General features: G+C 41.4%; 1 protein-coding gene across 1 annotated transcript in view; it reads right to left on the bottom strand.

Moving 5' to 3' along the window:
• LDAH (lipid droplet associated hydrolase) overlaps positions 1–12563 on the bottom strand; it is a 111406-nt gene extending 98843 nt beyond the window's left edge. The window contains exon 1 of the mRNA XM_066314732.1: positions 12458–12563. The gene's annotated coding sequence lies outside the window, so the exon portion shown is untranslated. The remainder of the gene's footprint in view (positions 1–12457) is intronic.
• Between the last annotated feature and the right edge of the window lie 631 nt (positions 12564–13194).

The raw sequence follows: 13194 nt of genomic DNA, 5'->3' as shown, positions 1-13194 counted from the left end.
TTTGAACTAACAAGTACCACCTTGAAAAAAACTGAATATAGTACAAATGGAAAACACTTCTGCAGGGAAGGGAGAAGTATTCTTTAATTCTGTCAATTACAGCACAATTCTCTGACTGAAATCTTGTACCCCCATTTGCCAATTTCACCCCAGCACCTCTAAAAAGATCTTTTAATGATAATGCAGACAAATTCACTACTTTATTGCTTGCCATGTTATTATCTATTTTATTTCTTTATCATTTAAAGCAGAAAGAAGCAAAGAGCAGTTTCAACAAAGAAATCCAGTTACGTCGACAACCACAGTAAACACAAGTTGTCATCCCTTTACTGAGGTGTTTACAATCCAAGAAGCAAAACTAACAAGTTCTTATCCAGGAAAGTAGGTTTTGGACAAAGTTTCTGATCATGAACCAGTAAAATCTGTTACATATTTTCATTCTGAATTGATTTCACACAACAAATCTAAATGGAAATACCACTGACAACCCTTCAATTCAAAAGAAGTATTTGCAATGTTAAAGTCAGAAGTTAAGCAATGACAACAGAAAACTCAGCAATACATTTTGGACTGGCGTGGGAGGATTTTCAGGTTCACACAGACTGTTGTTATAGCTTTGGTCCAGTCTTTAAGTTAACGTCTAATTTCAAAAACACACAGTGTTGCAATACCTGAAAGGAAGACTTGCACACTAGAGAAGAAATATCTGAAAAACTGCCTGAGACAATCCCAAATGGCTTCTTTGTACAAGCTCTATGTAATATCTGAGCTCTATGTAATATCTGAGTTTTTAATTTGCAACTTTATGACCTTTGGCAATAAAAATGGACCAAAGAGAAAAACAGGGAGTGGATATACTCCCAGAATACTATTCAGACCTGTTTCAAGATGAAATCAGTAATAGCCAAAAATACCTCTGGATCTCTTTCCTTCTTCCTAAATGAAGCTTTAAGAACAGTATTTCTACTACAGGCATCTAACTTTGGCACAATTTGACTGCATTTCCTCTAGAAATATCTTAAGCTGGTCTAAAAATTTCCAAATATTTAACAGAAAGAGAAAGGTTCCTACAGGTTCTATCAGCCCACAGAGAGCACAGTTTGTGCCACAGCAGCTCCAAGAATGCTGAGACAGAAGGACAAACATTCCTGTTGGGAGTTTCACGAGTTATCATGGAGAAAGTTAAAAAGACTCAAAGAGATGCAATTACCTAAGAAATCAGACCTTATTACATCCCAAGCCATATTTTCTTCCTTTTCTTCAACCCCTGCACATAAATCCTAACAATGTGCATCTAAAGTGTTACAAGAAATTCAGTTTCTGTCAAGAGTGATTAAACTAGTATCAAAATTTCTGTTAGAATACCAAAATACAGGTTTCAATTCACAGGGCTTTAGCTCTAGATTAACACACCCTTCATGTAGGTGTCTACCAGAAAACAAACTCCTGTTACAGGATACAAAGCCTCTGGTGCCAATACATGAACTGATAAGGGGAATAATCATGTGACCGACTTCTTGGTTGCCACCTCAGGATTAGAAAAATCCTTTCCTGGTTAGCAAAACCTATAGTAAAAACATATGAAGACATACACTTGCACTTGCAAACCAGCACGTATATCAAGCTGTCTCACTACTGATCCAGCAGCCACCTACAGTAATTTTTTCTGACAGGAAAATCCGGAAACAGAGTTATCCACAAAGGGCAGATTACCTCTGCCACAGGACCAATTCTTCTCATCTTTGGTTCAACTGAGCCCAAAGTAAAAGGCTGATAGTAAAGCTAAGTGAACTTTGCAAACACAGGGCTAATTATTTATGCATCTTTCCTGATAGCATATTTTAATTGCTCCATCCTACACTATTAATTGGACTTGATATTTTATTTCAAAGATAACTAGGAAATAACAGAATTGAATCTACACTTAAAGAATACAATGAAACAGTTATCACAAACTCAGACTAGCACCACATAACATAATCAGAGTAAGTAAATTGATATCTGGCATATAAACTATCTGATCACCAGATGAGACAAACAGGTTGGTGCACCTATTCTGAAGCACGATGGTGCAGTGAAAGATGCAATGGTAACCACAAGGGCAAAGGTAAGTTTCATAAAATAATGGTGAAACCAAAATAAAGGAGAAAGGACCACTGCAGCAGATTGACATACAAGGTTCCACAAAGTCATAAGAGACACACTCCAAGGTGTCCATGGCCAAAGCTACTGTGAGGCCACTCTCTATCCTTCCTGGTAAGTCACAATAACCTTGGAAAAAGCTACCCATGAGAGTGGTGGAAAAGTTCAAACAATGGGCAGATGTGGCCCTTGGGTACATGGCTTACTGATGAACATGGAAGTGCTGGGTTAACAGTCAGACTCAATGCTGTCAGAGCTCTTTTTTAACAATTCTATGATTGGGAAACATGTCTGGAAACTGCAATAAAAAGCGACCATGCCCACGTTAGAGTGTCCAGGGACCTCTAGGCCAGTCAACCTCATCTCAGTTCACAGAAAGATAAAAAAAATCCTGCTCAAAGTTGTAACTAAGAACATGAAACCACCATTAACACACCAGCGATTCCCTTCAAGGATCACTATTGGGCAATAATGTTCAATGCCTCCACCGAACACCCGCACAGAGGACAGGAGCTGCTCTCAGAAGGTTGTGCAAAGTGTGAGGGGGAGGAAGACAAACCAGCTGCAACACTGGAGGGCAAGGCTGCTATCCAAAGGGACCCTGACTGGAGGCTGGAGAGGTGGGAACTACATGAAAGCTAAGGGCAAATGGAAAAGTCCTGCACCAACAGTTCAGCAACCCAATGCAGCAAACACAGGCTGGGGGCTCAAAAGCTAGCTGTCAAAAAAGACACAAATTTCACAAGCTGAAAGTGAGTCAGTAATGTGCCCCTGTAACCATCAAGCTCAAGTGTTCACAAGGCTACAAAAGAAACAGCCTGCAATCTTGGAACATGTTTATTTTCTGCTGCTTGGCATTGGAAAGACTTCATCTGGAAAACTGTGTCCAGTTCTGGACTCCTCGGACAAGCAAGACGTCAATATACTGGAGAAAGCCAATTAGATGATATGGGTGCTGAAGCATGTGATGTATGTCCAAAGAACAAGGAAAAACAGCAAAAAGACGTAATGAAGGAAATTCCAATAACAAAGGTTTCCTCCACACGTACAATTAAGACTATCAAATAATGAAAGATGCCCTGAAAGGCAGGACATTCTCCAACTGGACCACGTTTTCAGCAACCTGACCTGCTTTCACTTTTTTGGGAAAGGACCTGGACTACATCTTAAGGATAACCTACAAAGTTGGATGAATGTAAATTCATGAGACTGGACTATATACACCATAACGTGCTAATTGCAAGGATGCTGTTTATCAAAAAACACTGTAAATCAGTGGAGGTATTGATGGTTAAGGATAACAAGGTATTTAAAATCAGAGCCATTTTCTTTCAGAAAAGACAAGAAAGAGCACCCAAGGCATTATAGGCAGATCTGGCTCAGCTGAGACCACAGGAAAATTCACAGGAATAAGTATTGTGTAAGTTCCTCTAATCAAATAAAGGGAAAGATCTTAATTCAGAATAAGAGACCAGTCTGCCAAGAGCAAACCATGGTCAAGCAATGCAATAGCCCTCGATTGTAAAATACCTGGCTACAAGAATGATAGAAAATATGAAAATGTAATGCACACTGCCTTATTAAGAATTCTGGCACTGTCTCCCACTGCATCCTTCTTTCTAGGCCAAGGAAATGCAGGTTGAATAAACTGACTTACATAGTTTGAAAAGTAACTGAACAAACTTAAAAGATAATCAACTACTGTCTGCCAGCTGACAAGTAATCTTGGGTCAATATTGGAGCCTATAAAACTCAGGATTTTCATCAGAAACATACCTGCAACACTGAGACCAGCTCTGTTCAACCCCACCACGTCAAGAACACAAGGAAACTTGGGAGGGTCAAGTAAATAACTAGGCTAGAGGAAAAGCTTTATGAACTGTGCTTTTTCACTCTCCCATGCTGTAATCAAAGAGCAGCCTAGAGCCATTTGAAGGAGGCCTGCAAAAGCAGCACAGCCAAACCTTTCTCTGCAGTGGAAGATGGTAAAACAAGAGGCAACAGCCATGAGTTGTGTCTTGACACTCCAAGGCATCATAAAAACCAGTTGCTAAGAAGGCAACAGATGATCACTAGGAAGGTGGTGGAACCTCTCCTGAAGGTTTTTAAGACTCAGCTGGACAAAACAGGAATTCTAATCTCAACAGAAGGATGGACTAAGTTTTCTCCAGAGTTTTCCACAAATCAACAATTCATAGTTCTTATGGCCCTAAAACAGCAGAAAAAATAAAGCCAGAGGTACGACAAGGATCTTAAACAAGTTTTCTAGTACCTTAGTAAATGCAAAGTCTCATGAACTCAGTACATGGCCATAACTAAGTATTTAGGTCAGAGAAAAGGAATCTAAACTAGACCAGTCCCCCAAAAATATAGAAAACTCCAGTAGATGTATTCTATTGATTAGCTGTACCAGCTTAAAGAAAAAAGAAACCCTGCCCCAATAGGTGATTTTATGTGACAGAATTCAACACTAGAATGAAAAAGAATACCTGAGAAAATAGCAAGATTCCTTCAGCTGCCTTCTACACTAAGGCTCTGACAATTTCTACAACATTATTCTCACAGGAGAATCATCCAGACCTGACATAAGCTCTTTGATCTGCAGACTGGAACTTACATGCTCATAGCTAAGAATTAGAAAGGGACAGACTGACCGACCTGGTAAGAAAACTGCAGAGGAACAACAGAAGGGGGGATTACATGATGTGAGAGATGAGGTAGGACATGACACACAGTGCTCAGATCTCATAAAAATTTATCTGGACAAATAACAAACAATGGATGTCAGATTTTCTCAAGGAAAACAATAAATACAGGCCAAAGTCTTTGCAAGCTGTTGTGACATCGGTCACAAATCTTGACCAATTCTGTGTAAGAAAAGAAGCAGCAGCAGCCAGCAGCACATAAAAATGAAACATTTCGTCAATATACTTTCCAGTACAATTCTCTGTCAAAGTCATATACGAGTCCCTTTCACACTAGCTCTGAGTTAGTAAATAAAATCTGTTAGGCATTGTTTGTAAAAATGAACAAAGTTAAAAAATTAACACTATGGACACATCAGACGAAGCAATGTAGTTCTACAAAATAACAACTGCTTTCCTTTAAAACCAGTGAAGTAATTAGGAGGCCTTGTTTGTAGTGATCACTTGATGAGCTAGCAAATATATACCTTCAATTGGTTTTGTTCCTGTGTCATTCCTCCCCATGCCCTTCCCTCAAAAACAGCTGGGAGAATTTCACTGATGACTATAAAAATATCAGTGACACATGTGGAAACGGGGTACAGCTCACTCATGTTTAGGGTTATAATGATAAAAAGCTGAAGTGCAGAATGAAAAATGCAATCACTCCTCAGGTCTGAACCTTGTTCAGAGATAATACATGGGGGACTGTGCAAAGACCTAAGGAGAGAAAAGCCCAGTTTTAAGAACTGGACCTACCTGCAAAATCTTTTAACGTCCTAATACCATTAATAATCTTGCAGCAATGACTAAGAAAGTATGCACCTGATATTAGAGATGTAGGGAAATCAACTACTGAGTATCCATTTTGCACCAGATAAGTGGTCCCTTGTCACTGTCAAACATTATAAAAGCAATTATTGGGACAGCTATTTATCAAAGTAGGACAGGACCCACAAATCAAAAAATTGTTAGATTGGAAAGCTCCATTTGAGGTCTAAAATCAGGAACAGATGGATTCCCCACCAACCTTATTCTAAAAAAGTGTTTTGCTCTGACATGAGTAATTTGAAAGATTTTTGGAGTTTGGGAATCAAGAAATCAGAAAAACATTTTCAGATCTCACAATGATACATTGGTCTGGCACAAAAATATTCAACAGATAGGATGATCAAAACCCTGGGAAAATAGATTAGGAAGGCCCACCATAACTTTTAACTAATCTTTGTATGTGAGTTTTAGCTTTGAGAAGTTCAGCAGGTACTGATGACTAAAAAAACAATAAACTTCTTTTAATTATCATAATGGAACTACTACAGTACCCTGGCCTTGACTTCCCCACTACCCTCAAGAAAGTGAAAAAGCAAATGAAATACTTCCATGGAGATCAGGCACACTGGCAGCCCTTTATGAAAGCAGTCACACCTCTGAAAGCATCAGCTGTTGGTCGACAGCATTTAACAGCCAGCAAAGGGATCTGACGTTTCACTGTAGCTCTGGCAACAAAACTCCAAGTTTGATGCCTGGTCTCCTTCCCCTTTGGCACAGACCTCCATTTTAACAAAGGTCACAAACCCCATCACGCTTGCCCAGTGCCCCAAGAGCAGAATCCATGTCCTTTGTTACCAGCTAGACCAAAGCTCCTTCATTTGCTGTCACAGTTTAACACTTAGTTAGAAACACAGAGCACTGGAGTGAAAGCAAACATAAAGGAAACCCTGAGAAGTTACCCTGGTGTGGCCGAGGGTCCCTGAGACTTCGCACAATATCAGCCACTACGCATGCATCCAAAAGAATAAAGACATGATGTTCTAAAAGTGGAGTATGCTTTATCTAACACATTTCAGGATACAGTGGAAGAGGTCCTACATATCACATTCTGCCATTCTATTTAATCACACTGAGATGGTATCTCTCACTTCTTCAAAAGTGAACTGTTCATGAATTGTTGAGAGCTACTGACATGAAAATGACCCCAAACAGTACAAGTTATTTGTCTTGGTTTGTTTTTTCTTTAAGTAACTTCATAAGCACAATTAAGGTTGAGAATCCCACACATTACAAGAAAGTGGTATCTATTCTCCCAGCAAATTCCCAATTTCCTAGTCAATACACAGGACTAATGATAAAGCTAAGACTATCCATGACCTAAAATGAAATGGACAAGAAAGTTGTTGCTTAAAGAAACAAATCTGCTCAAGGAAATAATGATGGTTTCATTTGCATGAAAGCAAATAGGATGGCTTAATTTAGTGTAATATGAAGCATTTTCAGAACAGAACAGAAAGTGGGATTTTGGGAAATCTTTTAGTCTCAAAGGAAGAAAAAGTTGTTCATCTGTACACACTACTGAAATTTACTGGTGAAGGTAACTTTCAAAGACAGCTCTCCCTCCAAATACTGCATTCAAGTATTGGATGCAGAGAAAAAAAACAGGGTTTTTAAAACTGAAATCTCACAGGGGAATAAACAGAAGGTGGTAGGCATGAATAACATGTGGGTATAATAAATATACTTTATATTCTGAGACTAAACTGCAATGTTAGCAAAACCTCAATCAAATAGAGTACGTATGTGAAAGAACATAAAAAGTTGCTGCTGAAGTACAATGTCTACATGGTAAGAAAGGTTTCCAGGGAAAAAAAAAAAACCAAAAAAAACTATGCCAGGTCTCTTCTGACCAACAAATTTCAAAGACATAGCATACTCATGTCAAGAGAATCTTGAAAATAAACTCTCCCAGCTGCCCACTGCATTAGAAAGTCAAAGGGAGAATAAATCACTTTGGAATGGGTAGCATGAGAAAATTGCCAAAAGTACAGTAAAGTTTGTAAAGTATGCAATTTGTTTTTTTAATTATGCTGAACATCAGTATTTTGGGAGGCACTGGGCAAAAACTGAAATGTAACACCACAATTACAGACTGGGTTAAAACTATAGTTTTAGTTTTAAACTATAGTTAGAGGTGAGAATATTATACTTCATGAACAAGAATCCATCATGCTTGTGTTTGGATACAGAGAGAAGAAACACCTCTGGTCTCTAAACTTCAGCACAAATCACCACACAAACCAAAGCATGTCCAAAAGCGAACAGTTATGTGAATTATGGGGGAGAAGACATGGCCTTTCAGAGAGTATTGCTTTAAAGGAGAGAAATATCAAAATGTACTGAAAAAAGAAAAAAAAAGTGAAGGAACAGGTTATCAAGGGCACATGGACAAGAAGAAACTTACAATAACATTGAGAGAGAGGAAACATATGCAAATAAGCCTGCTTGTGGTCTCAGTTCAGGGAAAAAACCCACTTGCTCACTAAACAAAGGTGATGCTTCTTTACCAAGCAGTTCCTCCTATCCCTCAGGAAAATGATACATTTTCAAAACAAAAAAAAAAATTGCCAAAAAACTATTTGGCTCTTCAACCATATGTTCTATACTCTTATTTTTTCTTCTACATCAAAAGAACTATAGGTCCCACATTTCTGTTGGGTAGCTGTTTAAGCAATACAGGTAATCTGCCCAACAGTCATTGAAACCCAAAAATGCAACAATTTAAAGGAACAGCAACCAACAATTTCCCTTAAACCACAGCTCCCAGAAGTCAAGCATTTGAAGAAACGTCCATCTCTCAGCAGCAATAACAACAGGCAAAAGCAGAAAAAAGCAAATCCATTTCACCTTATGCTTGATAACTCCTTTTCCACCTCCTATCAGAATAAGATTAGCTACTTCATGGAGAGCACTGTTCATTCTTTTGTCTTGTCTTGTAATGCAAACTTCAAAGAGCATAATGAATACTAGCAAGAAGCAGGTATCAAATAAAAAAAAAAAAAAAACAAAAACAAAAACAAAAAAAAACACCTCCACAAGTACAATTAGCATCACACTGCTCTTGATTTGGCTTTCCCCATCCTTTCCTATGCTGTTCAGCATCAATCTCCCTACAGAACTTTCCCTTATTTCTTTGCTTCTTCCCTATTTCCATGTTGGTTATTCTCCTTTAAACTAAAATACGCTCCAAATTCAAAACACCTTCTTCTTCTCACTTTCTTATTTCCACTTGCATATGTTCTTACATCAACTGTTTATCCCACCTTAGGCTTAGCTCTCCAGCTGCTGCTGGTTTTCTTGCTTTCTAATGAGGACATAAAAGAGTTAGTCAAATTCCCATCTACTCACAGTAGACCAACCTACAGCTACATTCTCCAGTAACCCCTCAACCTGTGCTTGCTGCTTAGCACCTGCTCCTTATGTTTCCTGCAGCAGCTGGACCTTCTGATACTCATCCACTCACCTGAACAGGTTAGAAAGGCACTGCACGCAGAGATGAAAACAAACTGAAGCCTGTATGGAGCTCTTTGCAAAGGACAAAGAAGTCAAACAGAAGAATCAATGAACAGGAGACATGAGCCAGGTAGCATCAGATTCCTTTCTGAGCCACTACAGCAATTGTCTGTACTACTGATATGAGGCCTGGAGTCCAAATAAGAAACACTGGCTCTGCTCATCAGGAGACAGGGAACTGAACAGCCAGGCTGGACACTGTGGTGCAGGAGCCAGAAGGTTTCTCCAGATGCAGTGCTGCAGGAAGGCTGCACATGCCAGTGCCCTGCCATACAGACCTACAGTTCTACTTACAAGAGGATCTAAAGACAATTCACCATGCTGGGAGAACTGCAGCTTGTTCCTTACCACAGCAGTAACTCCTGAAGTTACCACACCAGTAATCCCTGAAGTTACTCTGTTACAGCATTTTGCACAAGGGCCCAGCTCCTCCCATCAAGATAACTCTGCTAAATCCTGACTGTGTACATGTACATAAATCATGACTGTGTACAAATTCATACAGGAACAAAGCCTGTGCTCATCACAGGTTCAAATAAGAACCCAGTTATCATGTGATACTCATTCCCAATTGGTGCTACAATTTCTTTCAGGAGGTAAAATTTGAGGAGTCAGACTTCTGCAAAAACACTTGTATCACAAGTCATTTGGGTTCTTTTAAAACTAAAGATTTGAACAAAGAATTGGTCTAAAGAAAGGATAATGGGAACAAAATCTAAACAGAAGCTGGAGATGAGACGAGAAAAGGAAATAACCAAGAGACTAGCATGGTAGCAGCAGGAAGAAGCAAAGATACTGAAGAAAAACAAAAGGACAATGATGAAAGAAACCCTGCCAAACTTGAAGTTGTAGCATCGCTGGTTAGACACTGTTCTGGCACATCAGGATTACCTAACGTAGGTAACAAGGCACTGTCACACTCCAGGACAAGGTTGTGCAACCTCAGCGAGATAAACAAGCACTTCTCATCCATTTCACCAGTGACTATGTAGTCAGGCTTGTATTCAGGGTGAAAATTTTGATTTGTTTTACACTTAATTGTTCTTTAAGCCCAGATATTTCATATCACACTTTTTTTTTCCTATAATGAAAATTCTTTTAAATTATGAATAACTTACTTCCCCCAGTAGAACCTGTTTACAAGCCTCCCCAGACATCTTAAATCCATCATTCAGTATGTCAGCTGGAATCCAGCATTGTCAACCATTTCACTGGGAATTCAGTGTCTACACAGCAGTTTGTCAGGAGCAGAAAAAAGTCACATTGCTATTAAAAGCATGCCTGATTTAAGTAAGTGAAAATTAGCTGTCCTTCATATCCTGCAAATATGTTTTCTGTACAAATGCATACACAGCATGCTCAAAAGCTGAAACCTTGAAATTCTGATTCTAACACTCAGTAAAAATAACCTAGACATCATTCAAAGTCAGGACTACCCCTTCTTCCAGACAAGGTGCCCTCATTATAACCAACCATAAGAATGGAAAAATAAAGCTTTATTTAAAAGAAATCAAAGCTACCGATTAAAAACAAACCAATAAATAAATAAAACCCAGCATTGAAAACCATACAATTAAGAAGCTTTAGAGTAAATCTTGTCAAAATTAATAGTAAGTACTTTGGCTTGGCAGTCATATTGGAAATTTTGTTTTACCATTACCCATACACAATTTATTTTAATTGTCCTTGTGAATCAAACAAAGCAGATAATACTACGTAGACGTAGCAGAAAGTATGTCGAAAACCAACACACATTAGTGAGTCAGTGGATTTTGGACCCACAGAACAACTTGAGGCTGGATGTTTGGAAAACTAGAGCTACCTATGGGTCAAAGGCAAGGATGAGTCGATGGAGAAATCCACAGCGGATCTTTAAGACCTCAGCACATCTGTTCCAAAAAGTTCCTAGACTGCACTTTTTTGCAAGCAGAGTGGATACTTACAGAGTGGGATTAGGTATAGTAGAAGCACACATGCTTGCCTTTTTCACAGGCATCTGCTTAGGGAACTGTCCAAGATTCATTAAAAACCACTGACTTAGACTACTTTGATATAAACTTCGCAGTAATTCCATGATGGAAAGTATAAAGTCTTAATGTCGTTGCTTATCCCGGTCTGTAAATGTGTGACCGCTTCCTTTATTGACATCATAAGCAAATGTCACAAGAAAATAGGAACCTGCAATAATCACAATTAGTAATTGAAGGCTTTTAGTCTCTGAAACACACAGAATACTGATTCATATCCAAATTCTGACACAGGCCCATGTGGATAGACTCTCAGACCTTAACTGGGCATCACAGAGTCCCAGAGGGCCACGAGTATACAACACCTAAAAAAATAAGAGTCTGCATCATTCAAGGCTTTAATATTATAGCTAAGTTGCAAGAAAATAAGCTGTTTCTTCATTTTGCAACACAACAAAAGCTTAACACTAAGAAAGCTCTCAACAACTGTCATGCCTCAAATAGCCCTTCATCATAACCCTTATTTCTTTCACTGCACATTTCCACGCCAACATTTACTTGCTTCCTGAACCTGCTGCTCACCCCGTCTGGCACAGGCACAGGAGTCTTCTCTTGTGTCGTAAATACAGGCGTGAAGGTGGGTGCTGACAGTGATGATGCCCTGGAAGCAGCAGGGACAGCAAACCCGACAGACAGCAGGGTTCCCGAAGGAGGGTGTGAGCCTGCAGGACTCCCTGCCTTTCCAAACACGCCTCTTTCTACTTAAAAACCTCTCATCTCACTTGCAACTTTTAAGAATTCATAATCTTACTTTTCTCTCTTCCTATTTATAGGCCCTTCAGGTCACAGCTTTTTCCTTCGTTTCTTGTTTTATAACATGCCAAGATAACGCGCATCACTCAGCTGCGAGAGATGCTTCACAGGAACAAGCGCTAACACACAGAAAAAAACCACAACAAATAGCATCACCTCAGTTATTTTCTAGAAAAGGAGACACCACTTAGGACTTGTTTCATGAAATCTCCTACACGACAAAACAAGTCAAGGGAGCACGTACGAAGTGCTTCGTCCTGCCTGGGATGTGTCAGTCCATCCCCAGCCGGCCGCCTAGGGACCACCAGCGTTAGTCGGCGGAACAGGTTTCTTACAGACCTGACCCCCAACACAGCCGGGCTGGCGGTACCTCCCCGCTGGGCGAGGCTCCGGGCCAGCCCCGCACGGCGGCGGGGGGTGACCGAGGGGGGCCCGGGGCGGCTCTCGGACCCGGCACAGGGACAGGGGAGGTAGGGGAGGACAGGGCAGGGCCGCTGCGACACGTACCTTCCCCGCTGGCAGGCTCCCGGCTCCCGGCACGGCGGCGGCCGGCGCTGTCTCTGCCGACAGCGGGCGGAAGCAGCCGGCGAGGAGGGGCGGGGGCGGCCGGGCCGCTCCTTCCGCCGGGGCCGCGGGGCGCGCTGAGGGCGGGCCCGCCGCGCCCGCGCCGTGAGGGCGGCGGCTCCGACCCCCGTGAGGGAGGGGAGCGTCCTTCCTGCCCGGCCCTGCTGCCCGGCCCTGCTACCCAGCCCTCCTACCCGGCCCTCCTGCCGGCCCTTCCCGCCCAGCCCTCCTACCCAGCCCTCCTACCCAGCCCTCCTACCCAGCCCTGCCCTGCCCTGGCCAGCCCTCCTACCCGGCCCTCCTGCCCGGCCCTGCCGTGCCCATCGGCCGTCGGGAGCCCGCCACCTATTTGGGAGTGGCTGGAACAGGGGAGGGCGGGGGATCATCCCGGGACGCGCGTTTTGGGGTTTCCTTCTGCCTGTCGTTGCTTTTTCTAACCTCACCGGTTCTTTGGGAATTCTGGCAAAGGAGCACGTCGTTTTGAAAGAGGAAAACGGGCTGGGTTGCCTTAAAAACGGCAGAGAACGGAGTAGCGAAGTGCAGGCTTATCCTTCAACATGTTTAAAGGCTGGAAGTGTAGAATCACCAAGGTTGAATCATCCGGTCCAGCCATCAGCCCAGCGCTGCAACCCCAAAACCGCTAAACCACATCAACCCGGCACCAGATCCAGACACCTCTT

This window comes from Sylvia atricapilla, chromosome 3 (genome assembly GCF_009819655.1).
Source record: "Sylvia atricapilla isolate bSylAtr1 chromosome 3, bSylAtr1.pri, whole genome shotgun sequence".
Classification (NCBI taxonomy): domain Eukaryota; kingdom Metazoa; phylum Chordata; class Aves; order Passeriformes; family Sylviidae; genus Sylvia; species Sylvia atricapilla.
The sequence above is the reverse complement of the archived record's forward strand: the minus strand, read 5'-3'. Positions and strand labels throughout refer to the sequence as shown.